Below are 13,637 nucleotides of genomic sequence, written 5' to 3' on the forward strand. Positions count from 1 at the left end.
GGCGGGCGGCGGGCGGGCCGCGCCGGGCGGGCGGCGGCGGCGGCGGCGGGCGGGCTCCGGGACTCGCGGCCGGCGGAGCCCCGCGGCAGCGGGATGGGGCGGGGGGGGTGAAGCAGCGCCGCCGCCGCCGCCCCCCGCCGGTGCGCCCCAGCCCCGAGAAGAGCGATCGCTCCGGTGCGGCGGCGGCTCCTCCTCCTCCTCCTCCTCCTCCCGGCGCGGCGCGGCCCGGCTCTGATGTCAGCGCCTCGCCGCGGCCGGCCCCGGCCGCCGGGGGAGGGACGGGGCGGGGCGGGCACCGGGCCTGCGCCCGCCGGGGCGGGGGGAGCGAGGGGAGGCGGCGCGGCGCGGCCCCGCCGCTTCCCCCAGGGCGGTTTGGGGGGGGGGGGGGGGGGGAGTTTCTCGCGCTTCTGAGGGGGCTGGCCGGGGCACCGGGGGGCTCTTAGTGCTGGAAAGGGGCCGCGGGACACCGCGGAGGGGGGGGGAACACAGGCGAGCCCCGGGCGGGGCGCGGGTCTCAGCCGCCTGTTTCCCCGCTCTCGTGAAACCCGCGGTGGGATGTCAACAGGTCGTGGCGTTCCCAGTCCCCCCCCCCGTGACACCCAGCTAACACGTCCGGCGTCTTCCCGGTGCCTCGAAAGCATCCCTAACCTGACAAAAGACAGCTCTGGCGAGTCAGTCACGGCTGGTGCCCAGGCACCTCGTTCGCCGATCGCTCCATCTATAACCAATTCCCAGGAAGACGAGCAATGTAAACACCACCACAAGCACGCAGAGCATCAGGGCAGAGGCAAGGCATGAGAAACCAGGCCAAGAAGAATAAAGGCCGTCCTGACGGTAATAAATTAACCCCTATTTCCATGTCCAGTCCAGAATCCGATAAACACAAGGAGGAGGCTAAGAGAGAAGGGACCCGTGCGGAGGTGCAAGGTACCACGGAGCTGCCGAGCGTCCAGCAAAATCCAATGAACATTTCTTCAGCTGGAGCTCAATGGGAAATCAAGACTTTTCGTTTATGGACATAAAAAGCACAGCCTGCTTGTCACGGATAAGCCCCGTTTTCTAAGTAAAGAACACGTGTTTTTTGACATTCGTCCCTCCCTTACCCAGCTGCCCCACAAAAAGCCACGAGTGTGCCCTGGAGAAGACAGATGAAGAAACATGCCCAAAGCCATACCAGAGGCAAATAGCAGCGCCTAGAGCAATCTCCTGAGGCCCAGCCACTGCTTTTTGCCAGGCTGGTATGTGTCCAGCCACGCACACACAAGCCCACCCTGCGTGGCACAGCCGAGGGGCTGACATGCCACCAGGGCAGTGAGGGGCAGGACATGCTCCCCGGCCTCGCGGATCCGACAGACGCGTCCATAGGGCTGCGATGTGACAGGCAGCCCCAGCCCCAAGCCATGCATGGGCTCCGGTCTCACCACGAACCATGAAGAGCCCTGGAAGCCCCTCTGAAACGCACTGATGGAGGGTCCTGGTGCACAGCCTGGTCAGAAACCACCGGCCCCATTCACCCGCACTGGTGTCAGCAGTTTCACTGGTGTCACAAGGACAGAGCAAGCCATGGAAGTGAGACTTCCCTCTTCTATTTGCAACTAAAAGGAAAGCAATAGCAAAAGAAAATGACTGCAGCGTTCAGGAGAGGGAACACCAGGCCCACGGTACACAAGACCCGCACCAAGTCCTCAACAAGCAGCTGCCTCCAGAAGAAAGCAGAATCCAGAGCCTGAAAGGGGCAGGACAGAGAAAAGCAAGCCGTAACCTCTGCTGGTCCCTACACACAGGCAAAGACGCTTGCACCGGAGCGGGAGGCATCTGGTCCACCTCTGCCATCCCAGCACCTTCTGTGATCAATAACATCCTCTCGGATTTTTTAGTCAAGCCAATAAAACCACCCCACCTGTTAAAAAAAGCCAGCTCATGATTTTAAAAGCCAGTTTTTAACCAGTGACTGATCAATAGCTGGGTGAAGCAGCGGATCCAGCTAATCAATGTCATTAGCAGCAAGAGACAGAGCGTCTGTCAGGAGGTGGCAGCGATAGTCACCAGATGGAAGAGTGAGTAAACCTACACCAGGAGCTGGCAGCTTTATAAATAAAACTCTTGTCGAGTCGCCGGTGCCTCTCGCCACAGGACCCAAGTCTCCCTGCGAAACCCACAGAGCGGCAGGAGGCCTTCCCCTGCTCCCGGCACATCGCAGTGTAAGCGTTTGCAGCAAGAAAGTTTCCTACTGGGAAAGCGGATTAATTCTGGGACTTGCAGCATCTCCCAGAGTCTGATCCTGCGTCCTGCACCCCAATTAACACGGGGCTTTAGGGGGTCACAGTTAGATCCAAGGTACCCTGCAACAACAGATCGAAGATGATTTAAAGCTGCCGGCAGCTCTGTGGGGTTTTCCCAGCATTTGCCTCCCCTTATTTGGGCTCGTCTCAGCACGTCTGGGGAAACGAGCCTTTAAGCCCAAATTTTTCTTCACAGAGGAATCTGGTCAAAGGAAAATGGTTGGCCCATTTCGCCCCCGTTTCCTTTAGTTTCATTCATATTTGCTTTGTAACCCGAGCCTCCAGCTATTTCAAAGGTAAACACCACCCCAGAGGAGCCACAGTTTGGGAGCCCCGGGTTCCAGATTTCCCACGGAAACCTCCTCCATTGCTCATCCGCGGCGAGGGCTCCGCGCCGCCTCCGGTAAGAGATGCGGGAAAGGACAACCCCTGCCCTCCAAACCCGGGACACCGGAGACACCCGGCGCGCACCACAAGACCCATTTCCCCTCTGCTTTCCGGCCCGGGAGGGGTGACTCGGGGGCTGGGGGTGACTCGGGGGCTGGGGGTGACTCGGGGGCTGGGGGTGACTCTTCGCAGCCCGGGGGGGGGACACACGACGACGGCGAGGGCACCCAGCGCGTTGCAAAACTCATCCCTCCGAAAGGCGTCCCGGTGCCGCCGCGGCCGAGCCGCCACGAGATGGCCCCCGGCCCCCGCGCAGCCGCTGCCCGCCCCGCCCCGCCCCGGGGGGGGGGGGTCCGGCTGCCGCCACCCCCGCGCCTCCCACCCTGTAGGTCCGCGCACGGCGGAGGGGGGGGGTGAGCGCTTTGCAACGTGCGGGGGCTGCGGGACGGAGCCCCGAGGCTCCCCGGGAGCCAGCCGGCAGGTTTGGGGTCCCCCTCCCATCACAGCCCTGGTCCAGGGTGGGACCCAGATGTGCCCCCGAGCCGTCCCCGCCAAAGGGGACCCCGTCCCGGTGGGCTGCGTGGCTGGTTGCTCTCCCCCAGGGTCTCTCCCCACAAAGCAGGGCAAGAGAAGGTCTCTGCGTGCCGTAAGCCAGCCCTGTTCATCCCGTCCCACGGCAGCTCCCTAGGCCTATTGGGAAGGAGGCCAACACTGTGATTTACTGTGGAGGACCTGCCAAATGCTTTGCAGACCGCCTGGGCTGGACATGGAAGCACCAAGGTGAGCAGCACCCAGCCGCTGGCACACATATTCACAGCAAAACCCTCTCTCCTATTCCTGCAGCCAGGCTGGAAACAGGCGAGTCCTCAGATTTGGGGACCTATTTCCAGGTTCTCTATTAACCGATTAAAATTTGGCCCAGAAGCACCGAGGTACCCATCTCCCCTGTGATCTTTCAGAGGCAGAGGGATGCGAGCGTGGAGCACAGCCAGATCCTCTGCCATCCACCCACTCCCCTCCCCACACATCACACAGCTTTGCACGGCAGAGGAAGAACTACCATAGGGGACCCACCACAGGAGCAACCCCTTCTGCACAGCCCACCAGATCTGGCTGCTTCAGCCTTTGCTATTAAAAAGAACAAAACAAAAACAAAAACCCCAGTACAAACACCAAACCCAGCAGCAGTGACCTCCACTCCTCAGCCACGAGAAAACTCATCCAGATGTGAATGGAAAGCGATTTTTCCCTCCTTCCACTCCCATCTCCATTAGGGAAAAAAAAGCAATGGCCAGCAGCAGGCTCAGCCTTTACATCTACAGGACACAGGCGGCTGATCTGCTAACGCGCTTTCCCTGGCAAGTAATAAACTAGATTGTTATTTGATTATAGCAGAGTTACCAGGAAAAAGACCGTGAAGATTAGGATAATTATCGTTAAGGCTGTATGCATCCTGTTCTTCTCCCTGGGTAGATTTGTATGAGCATGAGGCTGGTGAAAAGCTATCCCACTTAAAAAATGATAATACCTTTAAATAATCCCGCATGCTTTTAGGATAGGGGTAATTGAATAGGAAAGATATTGTTAATCCCCACTACAGCTATTAACGTCATACATAAAGCAATGGGAGGATTGGAATAAGGATGGGAGGTAGCACTGGAAGTGTAGCACTGCAAGTTTTTTTCCGTGCAAAGGGAGCCTAGCGTAGCTCTCCATGTTGGCGAGGGAGATGAGCAGACACAGGGGGATACAAGGCGCTGCCACCCCACTGCACCCCGAGCAGCCAGTCCAGCTCTCTGGGTTGCTTTGCATGGAGCTGCATCGCTCCGGGAGCTCCAGCTCTGCTCTGACCAGCTGCTCCACTCTCCCAGGAAGCGGCTGCCTCTCAGTGCTTGGAAGTGATCCTTGTGCATGTTTGCATAGCTATTTATAAAGCACTGTGGGATCCTTTAGGATGAAAGGAGCTATTATAATCTGGATTTATTACCCAAAAAGTAACCACAAATTTTCTCCACTTCACCCTTCATTTGCTTGTCTCGAGACAAGTCTGAGCAATAGCATTTAGATGGAGATCTTCTCTCCTAACCCTGCCAGAGCAGGGGATGTTTCTGGCTGGCAATATCAGTCCCTTGCCAGGGATATTCCCCACTGGCACCACCCTTCTGTGGCAGAAGGAGAAATGCCCCTTGGCACATGGTGGAAAGAGGCGGCAGCTCCAGGGCTGGGCTTCCCTCGGCAGATTAGCACCCGGCAGGCTCCGGCGTTGCTTGCATGCCTGAGCAGGACGGCTCCACAAACCCTTCCCGCTGGACATACTCTAGCTGACACACAGAGCCCATAATTGCAAGACATGTCAGGAAATATTGGTCAGGATTATATCTGTCTGATTGACAGGTACGTGGATTTTTCTCCCCCTTCCCTGGCCAGCCAGCCACCCCTACACACAGCGCAGGGGAGGACGTACACGCCGCGGTCGCTGGACCTCTCCGGACCAACACCCAGCGAGACCCACGGGGCAGACCATCATGCCGTGGGTGCATCTTGCACGTGTCCACCTTGGGCAGCGTCCCCACGGCCTTGGGGAGCACTCAGCCCAAGGCAAGAGCACATTAAGAACACACAAAAGCCCCCAGCACTGACCCATTACACTGCTTTTCTCGACACAGGGTGATTTTTCCACCTGGAAACTGTACCCTGATTCATTGCCCACAAGATGATGCCAAACGTACTTCCTTAACTCACAGTCACAAAAACCGCTGCTCGGAAATACAGAAATACATATCTTCTAAAATAATTTGCTTTGAAAGGGATGTAGTCCAACTGACAAGTAAAACCACAGATCCCACACACAAGGGAAAACTGAGCTTGCAAGCAAATATTAGCTCTTGCCTAAGGCACATCTGAGTGGCAGAGCAGCCCCGTGGCCTCAGAGCTAGGAACGATCAGCATCTCATGTCTAGCCCTCACATCACTTTTTCTAAATGCAGATTTATTTTATTTATTTTCTAAGAAAATCCACAGCAATGCCACTACGGAGAGGGGACGGGATTTCAGCTCAGCGATCAGACTGAGAGCCTCCGATCTTTTGAATAAGAAGGGGTCCCTCGCGCGCCATGGATCCCGTCGGAGAGGCACCCAGTTCTCTGCAGCTCCTGGGCCCGTAGACAGCCACTGTGGTCCCTGGGGGTCTCCAACGAAACATGTCACGTTTCGTAGGACAGAGCTGTCTGCTTCGCCGCCCGCTGCCTCGATGACGGGCGGGAAAGCAGATCCTGCCTCATGCCTCCACATCACTTATCACTACGTGCAATTTAACGGGCAGCTCTGGAGCAGAGATAGGGACCCCAGAGGCTTCTCTTTGAGTGTGAAATAACTCAGATGAACTTGAACAGACTCGTCTCCTCGTCAGCAAGAGGTGGCGTGGGAGCAGGTCAGACTTTTAAGGTCAGAAGGGACCATGTGCTCCCGCGCCTGCGTGGCACAGAGACCCCCTCGCGGGGGCCCAGCCAGCGATATCTGTGATCTGAAAAGGTTGCTAGAGGCCCAAAACAAGGAAATAAGTTAAACCAGACCCAGAGATGGACCGACAGTCTTCCCAGCCTGAGCCCATCAGCCAAGGGCAGGTGAGCCACAGGAGGACATGCTGCAGGATCACACAGAGATTTGGAAATCACCTCGGAGGTACCAGCAGGAAAGGTGAAAAATGTGGCATAAAGTGGAAAAGGACGCGGACACGAGGACAGAGGAACGGCAGCACACAGGGGTTACAAGCACCGGGCTGGGGCAAAGGGACTTGCTTTTAAACCGAGCATCCTGAGGTGCGTTGCCCCTGGACAGCAGCTCACCCCGCGCTGCAGAGGGACGACAGGGCGAGACCCCGGAGCAGGGCGCAGGAGAGGGGTCTTCACACCAGCCCGGGCCGAACCCAACCTGGCAGGGCCCCCACGAGCCCCAGATGTGCCTCCTCTCCGTGCCACCTCCCAGTGCACTTACATCTGCTGGCATCCACATATAACCCAAATCCCTGCCAGTCTGCCAGCAGAGAGGAGGCATTTGTGTGACAAGATTATGGAGATTAGTTCCGTTAGCATAAGCAGCTCCTGGGCTGGCCCTAATCCAGAGGGACATATGCAGCCCACATGCCACCGCTCATTGTCTTCCCTGGGCTGCCCTGAAGGACCCGTGTGAGCTGGAGGAGACGATTTTCACCAGTGTCTCTATGTCAGGGTGGGCACTGCGTGCCAGCGGGGACCCCGCAAATGCTCCCAGTTCAGCCCAGCCCCTGCTAACGGGATGGCCGCACTGGGATGGCTCTTTCTGCTCCCACGGCTGCCTCTCAGCCCAGTGGTTGCTCTAACGTGAGCACAGGGTCCTCAGGGCAGAGTTTGCCCTCTGTGCTGTTCAGCACAGCCTCTCCAGTGCTTTGTACAGCAAAGGCAGTGCTAGCTACCTAAAAACGCCCCACATACATGACAGCAGCTTCTCTCTGCAGGTTTCCATACAAACCTGGGCAGTTACGCATCCCAAATGGAACAGCTTTTTACACCCCACTGCTTGACTTTCACCTGCGGAAGGCTCGTTCTTGGGAGCCCAACTTACCTGCGAGCAGAGCCCAAAGCAAAGCGCTGAAGGGCTCACGGGGATCGGCTGCAGGGCGAGCAGAGACCCGGTCCTCACCCCTCCACAGCAGCACAGTTCCTCCCTGCTAGGAGTGAAGACCAGCACTGCTGGAGGGAAGCTTCTCCCATGGCAATTAACAGCATTAATTGCTAATAATCAGCAGATAGGCCTCATTGAACCCCAGGCACCCAGGTGTGCAAGCAACGAGCGCTGCCTGTCCTGCCTGCAGGGAGGGGGGAAAGGGGAGTGCAACCCATGAGAAGATAAAAATCGTGTGATCTCCTGAACCTCATGAAAAGGTGGCTGAGAGAGGTTGTGAGCGATGCCTCAGCGTAAGGCACAGAGCAGCCAAAGAGCTGGTGAGGCTGAGGGTCAGCACTGGTGCAAAGAGCCGCAGCTGGGGCGCAGGGACCCCCGCAGCCCCCGCTCTGGGCACGGCCGGGGTCAGGGCTTGGGGTGGCAAGACAAGAGGCTGGCGGTGGCTCACCCCGAGCCTCCCACGCTGCTGGCTCAGCCCTCGCCTCTCCCCCTTGCCTTCCCGCGCAGGTGCCGGTGGCAGCGGGGCGCTGACGGGGCTTTATCTGGGTTTCTGCATGTGGTGGAAAAACACTTGGGCCACCAAGCAACAGGCTAAAAGTGCCCGGGGTCAGGCCGAGCAGCTGCTGGGGGCCGTGCTGGAAGGGCTTTGCTCTGAAACCGCCGTATCTGCCCCGGCGTGCTTAAACCAATAACACGAGATTACATTGCAGCAGGCTGGGACCTGGCATGCAGTGCAAGCCAGAAATAAAACTGTTTGTGTAGCAACTGAAAAAATAGCAACAGGAGCTAGATGAGGTGTATCTCTCTCTCTTTTTTTTTTTTTTTTGAGGCCAGAAATATTCATTTATTTGGGTGGAAGATATTTGTTTACATTTTAAAGGGGTTTTGCTCGGGATGTGAGCTCCCCAGGCTGTGCCCCCGAGCCTCCACATCCTGCAGTTGGCAGCGGGGTGTTTCCATGCAGGTCTGGGACTCCCTGGCCCCAGCAACATCTGCATTGCCCTTTCATGTGCCACAGGCTTTTGGACACAGGTGTACGCTGAGAGACGCTGGATACAGCACAAAACAGAGCTAGCAGGATGCAGATACAGGCTTGAACCAGGCTGTACCCCGACGTTTGGAAGACATCACCTACATTGCTGCGTGCTAGTCCCTTTCCAGCTGTTATCCCCACCTTACGGACAGGGAAAGGGAGTCAGAGAAGTGACTTGGACCTCTTCAGACGGACTTCAGGCTCGGGACCAAGCACTGTGCCAACGCACCCCCTGCGGTGGCAGGATCCGGGTGGAAGGAGCAAGCTCCACGGCAGGCAGGCAGAAAATAAGGCAGATGGTCTGATAAATGAGTCCAAACCAGTTATATACAAAATAAGAAAATAACCGTCCTACAAGCGTAGGGCCCCCCTGCTCTGCTGCTCAGGGCAGCTCTCCCAGGGCTGCGGTTTCCTGCGTGAGCTGCAGACGGGCGAGCGAAGCACAAGATCACCCCACGGCTGCGGGCAGAGCAGGGACAAACCTCCCACCTCTCACGCCTGCCATCCCCGCTGCTGGCGCAGGGATGCTTAATCCCTCAGCAGTGCCACGTAGGAAGAACTCTGCAAATGGCATCAAGGAGGTTAGAGACCGGGAAAGGAAGGGGGGAGCATGCCTGAAATTAGGTCCAGCAAAGCTGCATTTGTTGTGGCCCTATGGGAAAGTTAAGCATCTTTCTGTAACGCTGCCAGTTCATAGAAAGGGCCGTGGAGCGAGACCAGAACCTGCGAAAGCATTTCATAAAGGCTGTCTTATCCGCTATGTGTAATTAGACCTAACGGTGTGAACGATGCATGAAGTTCTGGTTTTAGTTTAATAGAAAAAAAAAAAAAATCAAAGAATATTTATAAAGCTTTGTGTCATTCTTGTGCATTTCCCATCACATGGGGATGTGTCAAAGGATCATGCTTAGTCCTGCAAGGGCTAAAGAGGGGTCTGGAAATAGTTATAGCAAAGCACGTGATCCCACTAGATAGGGGAAAAGAAGAAGAAAATCCAACTTGGAGGTCTTGGCTTTCTCTTACCCTCCTGCCATTTTATTGCTTCTCCTAAAAGCACCACCAGTGTCCCACACAGTGAGAAATAAGACGATGAGGGAGGTAAAATGCTGCTGCACATGTAACTGCAGCCGGAATGTGTAACCAAGCCCTCGGTGCCTCAGCTCCACGCAATTGTCGCTGCAAAAACATCCTGAATCAGCACCTGCTGGCTGGAAAATGAAAGCCGGGCTGTTTGCTCCCCTCTTGCACCTCCCAAAATAACCAGTGGCTTCCCTATACTCGCCCCTCCCAAACACACACACTCCCACCTTTCCCAGCAATTTAGTCACCAGCGGGAGCCGCAGCCGGCACAGCCGGTGTGCCCGTCCCGGTCCTCCCTGTGCCCCTAGAAGTGACCGGATTAAAGAGGCATTTTTGAAGATCACCGGGGTGTAAGTGTTTGGAAAGTGTTGGAAAATGCAGTTGCCCCCTCCCAGTGCCCGGGCTCCCGTGCGGAGGCTGGGCGGTGCTGCGGGGCACCTCCAGCAAAGAGGCAAAAAAGTCTTAAACCACCCCTGTTGTTTCCACATTTATCTACATCTAAAGAAGAAATTAAGCACCTAAATCCTATCGGCATGGAGCAAAAGGTGAGCAGCACATTTCTTCAGGCACTTTCAGAAGCCCAAGACTGGAGGCAGCGGCCGAGGAGCTGCATGAGCCCTGGGGGCTGCCCATCTCCAGCCCCTTTCTATCCCACGTCAGACAAGAGCTGGCAGCATCGACCAAACTACGCCAAAGGCTTGTTACTCCCTGAGCTCTGCAAAGGCCAACAGCAATGAAGGGAATTGTGAAGGGGATATACAGGGGATATACAGCTCATGTCTCAGAGATTCAGCCTCAGACAAAAAAATATCCCTCTCTGCTTGCTTGCCCATATTTATTCTATGCTTATGGCTTTGAGAGCAGAGAACTTCTGGTGTAAATTACTTGCATGACCTTTCCTGTTTGACAACTTTGCAGCAGGCTGCCCACACCTCAAATATAATTTCATTTATGCCATCCATCACCAACACCTGCTGGAGAGACTGGCAGCTTCCATCATTAACTTTATTGGTGCTACTGTCACCCAACGTTGTGGCAGTGGCTGGGCAGAAGATGGGCACGCGTGCAGGCTCAGAAGGTGTTACTGCATTGCACAGCCCTGGGTGGTGCAGGACATGAATGAGGACCTTGGGCATTATCGGTCAGACCTGTGATAGCATTCAGTAAAATACTTCTTTTGTCCTCTCCTTCTCATCCTTTGCCCACGCCAGAATGAGCAGCACGAGCTGCTGAGGCTCCTGCCGAGCGTGGCAGGGTGGAAATCCTATTTTTCCAATTCTTTTTCCTGCCCTGCAAGATCTTCTTCCACGTGGCCGCCCACGGCACAGCCCTCGAAGGCCACCAGCCGAGTGCAACGCCCAGCTCTCCCAGCTCCTTCTTGGTTATGACTTCTTGCATTTCCAGGGACGCATGTCCACAGCGGCCTCCCCGCAGCCAGAAAACCGCCCAGGGCAAGAACTGGCTGCATTATTTCTCGCCTGGCAGTCCCCTTGCTCAACAGCACCCTTCCCTAACACAGCGCATCCGAGGTATTCTCACAATGCAATTAAAATCGTGAAGAACTTCATATTAAATTTAACCTGTTTTAAAAACAATGTCGCTGGTCTTTACAACAGCCTCCAACAGTAAATTCTGTGGGCTAATCAGGCACGTACTTTATTTCTTTCAATCCCTTCTCAGCTATGCTTAATTACACTTAATTATTATAATCATGGTCTCTGCCTTCCTACCTACAACCCACTTGCCCAGGAAAACAATTCTCTCCGATACGCCTCTCCTCCGCTTGTAAAGCCAAATATCAGAGTTTCTGAGCTAGGGGGAGGAATGCAAATCCTTACATGGCTCCACTCCTCAGCAAGAGGCTGGGGCTGACTCTCTGTCATCTTTAGAAAGCTCCTCTCAGCAGTTAAGAACGGGCAGACTTAATTCAGGCAACTATTTCATCCCCGCAGACAAAGCAAACAAGCTGAAGCACACTTAAGGGACCGTTCATTTAAACCCCCGTCGCAAGAGGCGAGGGAAAAGCTGTGGAGTGCTCATGCCGATGACCCCATCTCCCTGCAGTTCTGCACTGAAGCCGAGGGCCAGATGCCAAACCCTCCTTCGAATCCTTATAAGTTCAGACTTCACAGATGCCTTGAGGCACAGATTGCTGCTGCTGCTGGCTGCAACTGCATCAAGTACATCCCTAAACATTTATTATGTCTGTATAAACACTGGGGAGAGACAGAGATGGTACCACAGAAAAACATTTAGTGTACGTCGTTATGTGCTTTGTTCAAAGAACACGCATTCACGTGAAGAAAACAATCTTCAGAGGAAAAGACATTTCTGAGCATCTGTGCATGTGGCTGTCCTAAAAAGCCTTTGTAAAGCCCGTTAGGCTAATTTGACAAGAGGAAAGAAAAACCCAACGCTGCCTACCATTCATTCATCGTCTGTGCAGCAAAGAACTTAGTTTATAAAAAGGATTAGATGAATCATACGAAGACCAGCACTAGCTTGCTAGCTGATGCTTAAAGAAAACCTAATTATGGGCAAAATTCACCTCTTCGGTCCACGCAGCCTTGAGCCACACACTGACCCACACCCGTAAGAACAGTGTGTGCGTGCAAGAATCGAAAACAGAGCTCAGAAAGACTCCCCATGCAGACTGACGTCTCATTGATACCTCCCATTCCGGCAGACAACTTACTCGAGGGCTACCCTAAGAGCCTGCCAGGCAGCTCATCGTCGGCAGCGCAAGCAGGAGGGGCAGCGCAGACCAGCCCCAGTAGCTTGAACAAGCTCCTTGTCACTGGACACAGAGCAGCCTCGCCTCTTCGAGGGCAAGTTTACAAACACCCTTCCCCTTCGTTCCAGCCCAGCGAGCGTAAGGACTGCTGGCAGATTTAGCTTAGCAGCCGCTGCTGTGTTCAGTACTGTCTTGTAACCCTGCGTACGCAGCAGGTTCACGCGCAGCGCTCCTCTGGAAGGGAGAGCATGGCAACATCCTGCACACGGTGAGTCCAGGCACCATTAGTCATTTATACCATTACTGTTACTAGAAGATACGTCCAAAGCCTTCAGTCTGGTAATTTTGAGGCCCTTTGGAATGGCCCTAGGAAGTTCCTGGCTCTTATTTTCAGAAAAATCAGGTCGCTTTAAAACGTACCAAGCAGAAGACCCAAATCTGAAGCTCCAGAACAGCTAGCCGCCATTGAAGTGTCTTGGCTTACAAGTGTAAATTAGACAGGCGGCTTAAAAAAAGCCCTCAGCCTGTGTCTTTAAAATGTCAGTAGGCAGAAATTAAACTGGACAAATCTGTGCTAAGCAACAACTCACCGGCTAGACTGATGCAACTGCTTTTTAAAGCACTTCGTGCTAAATGAATCTGCTATGTGGAATGGCATCACCCTCTTACTATGCAAAGGTTGAAAAGTTAAACCCAGCGAACCAAATGGAATATTGCTAAGCGCAAATAAAGCTCTTCTTCTGCCTGTCAAAATGATTCAAGAATCTCCTGATTAATTTTTCCTTCAAGAAACCACGTTAATTAACGAATGGCAATAATGGATGGAAAATACCACATGAGCAACAACGGGCCAGGCTCCAGGCTTCTGCCTCACGATCCAACTCTTTGTGCAGAGGTGCAGATTTTATACTGACATCCCTCAGCATAATTTAGACAGGCAGAATTACGTGAATACAGCTCCAGTATCGATTCCCCAGTTCCTTAGCTGGCATTAAACAGCGCCTCACGCTACAGCGCACTGTGCAGCTCCAAACAGCAGAATTTGTGATACAATACCTTATCATATTACATCGACAAACATTACAGCGTGGCAAGATAAGCCTATTTTTTTTAAAATGAGGTGCTGTGCCTGAGCAAATGCCACTCAGTCATACAAAATCCTCGTAGAGACTGCCCCATGAAAATCGGTAACCGTAGTGCAGTCACAGTGCCTGCAGGCTACATAGCTACACGTACGTATATACATACACTATAAACAAAGACATCCAAAGAACACTTAAGTGTCTGCATGTACATATTTTGTTACTGTTTTCAGATTGTAAACTTTTTTTCAACAAACATCTGCCATTCACCCATATTAAAATGAGGAAAAAAGTCACTCGGTGGTGCCTGCAAACTTTCTGCATGTAACGTGTTGTTTAATCATACAGGTCATAGCTAGAGACCTTTTTATTGCAGCATG

This window comes from Aptenodytes patagonicus, chromosome 22 (assembly GCF_965638725.1).
Source record: "Aptenodytes patagonicus chromosome 22, bAptPat1.pri.cur, whole genome shotgun sequence".
Lineage (NCBI taxonomy): Eukaryota > Metazoa > Chordata > Aves > Sphenisciformes > Spheniscidae > Aptenodytes > Aptenodytes patagonicus.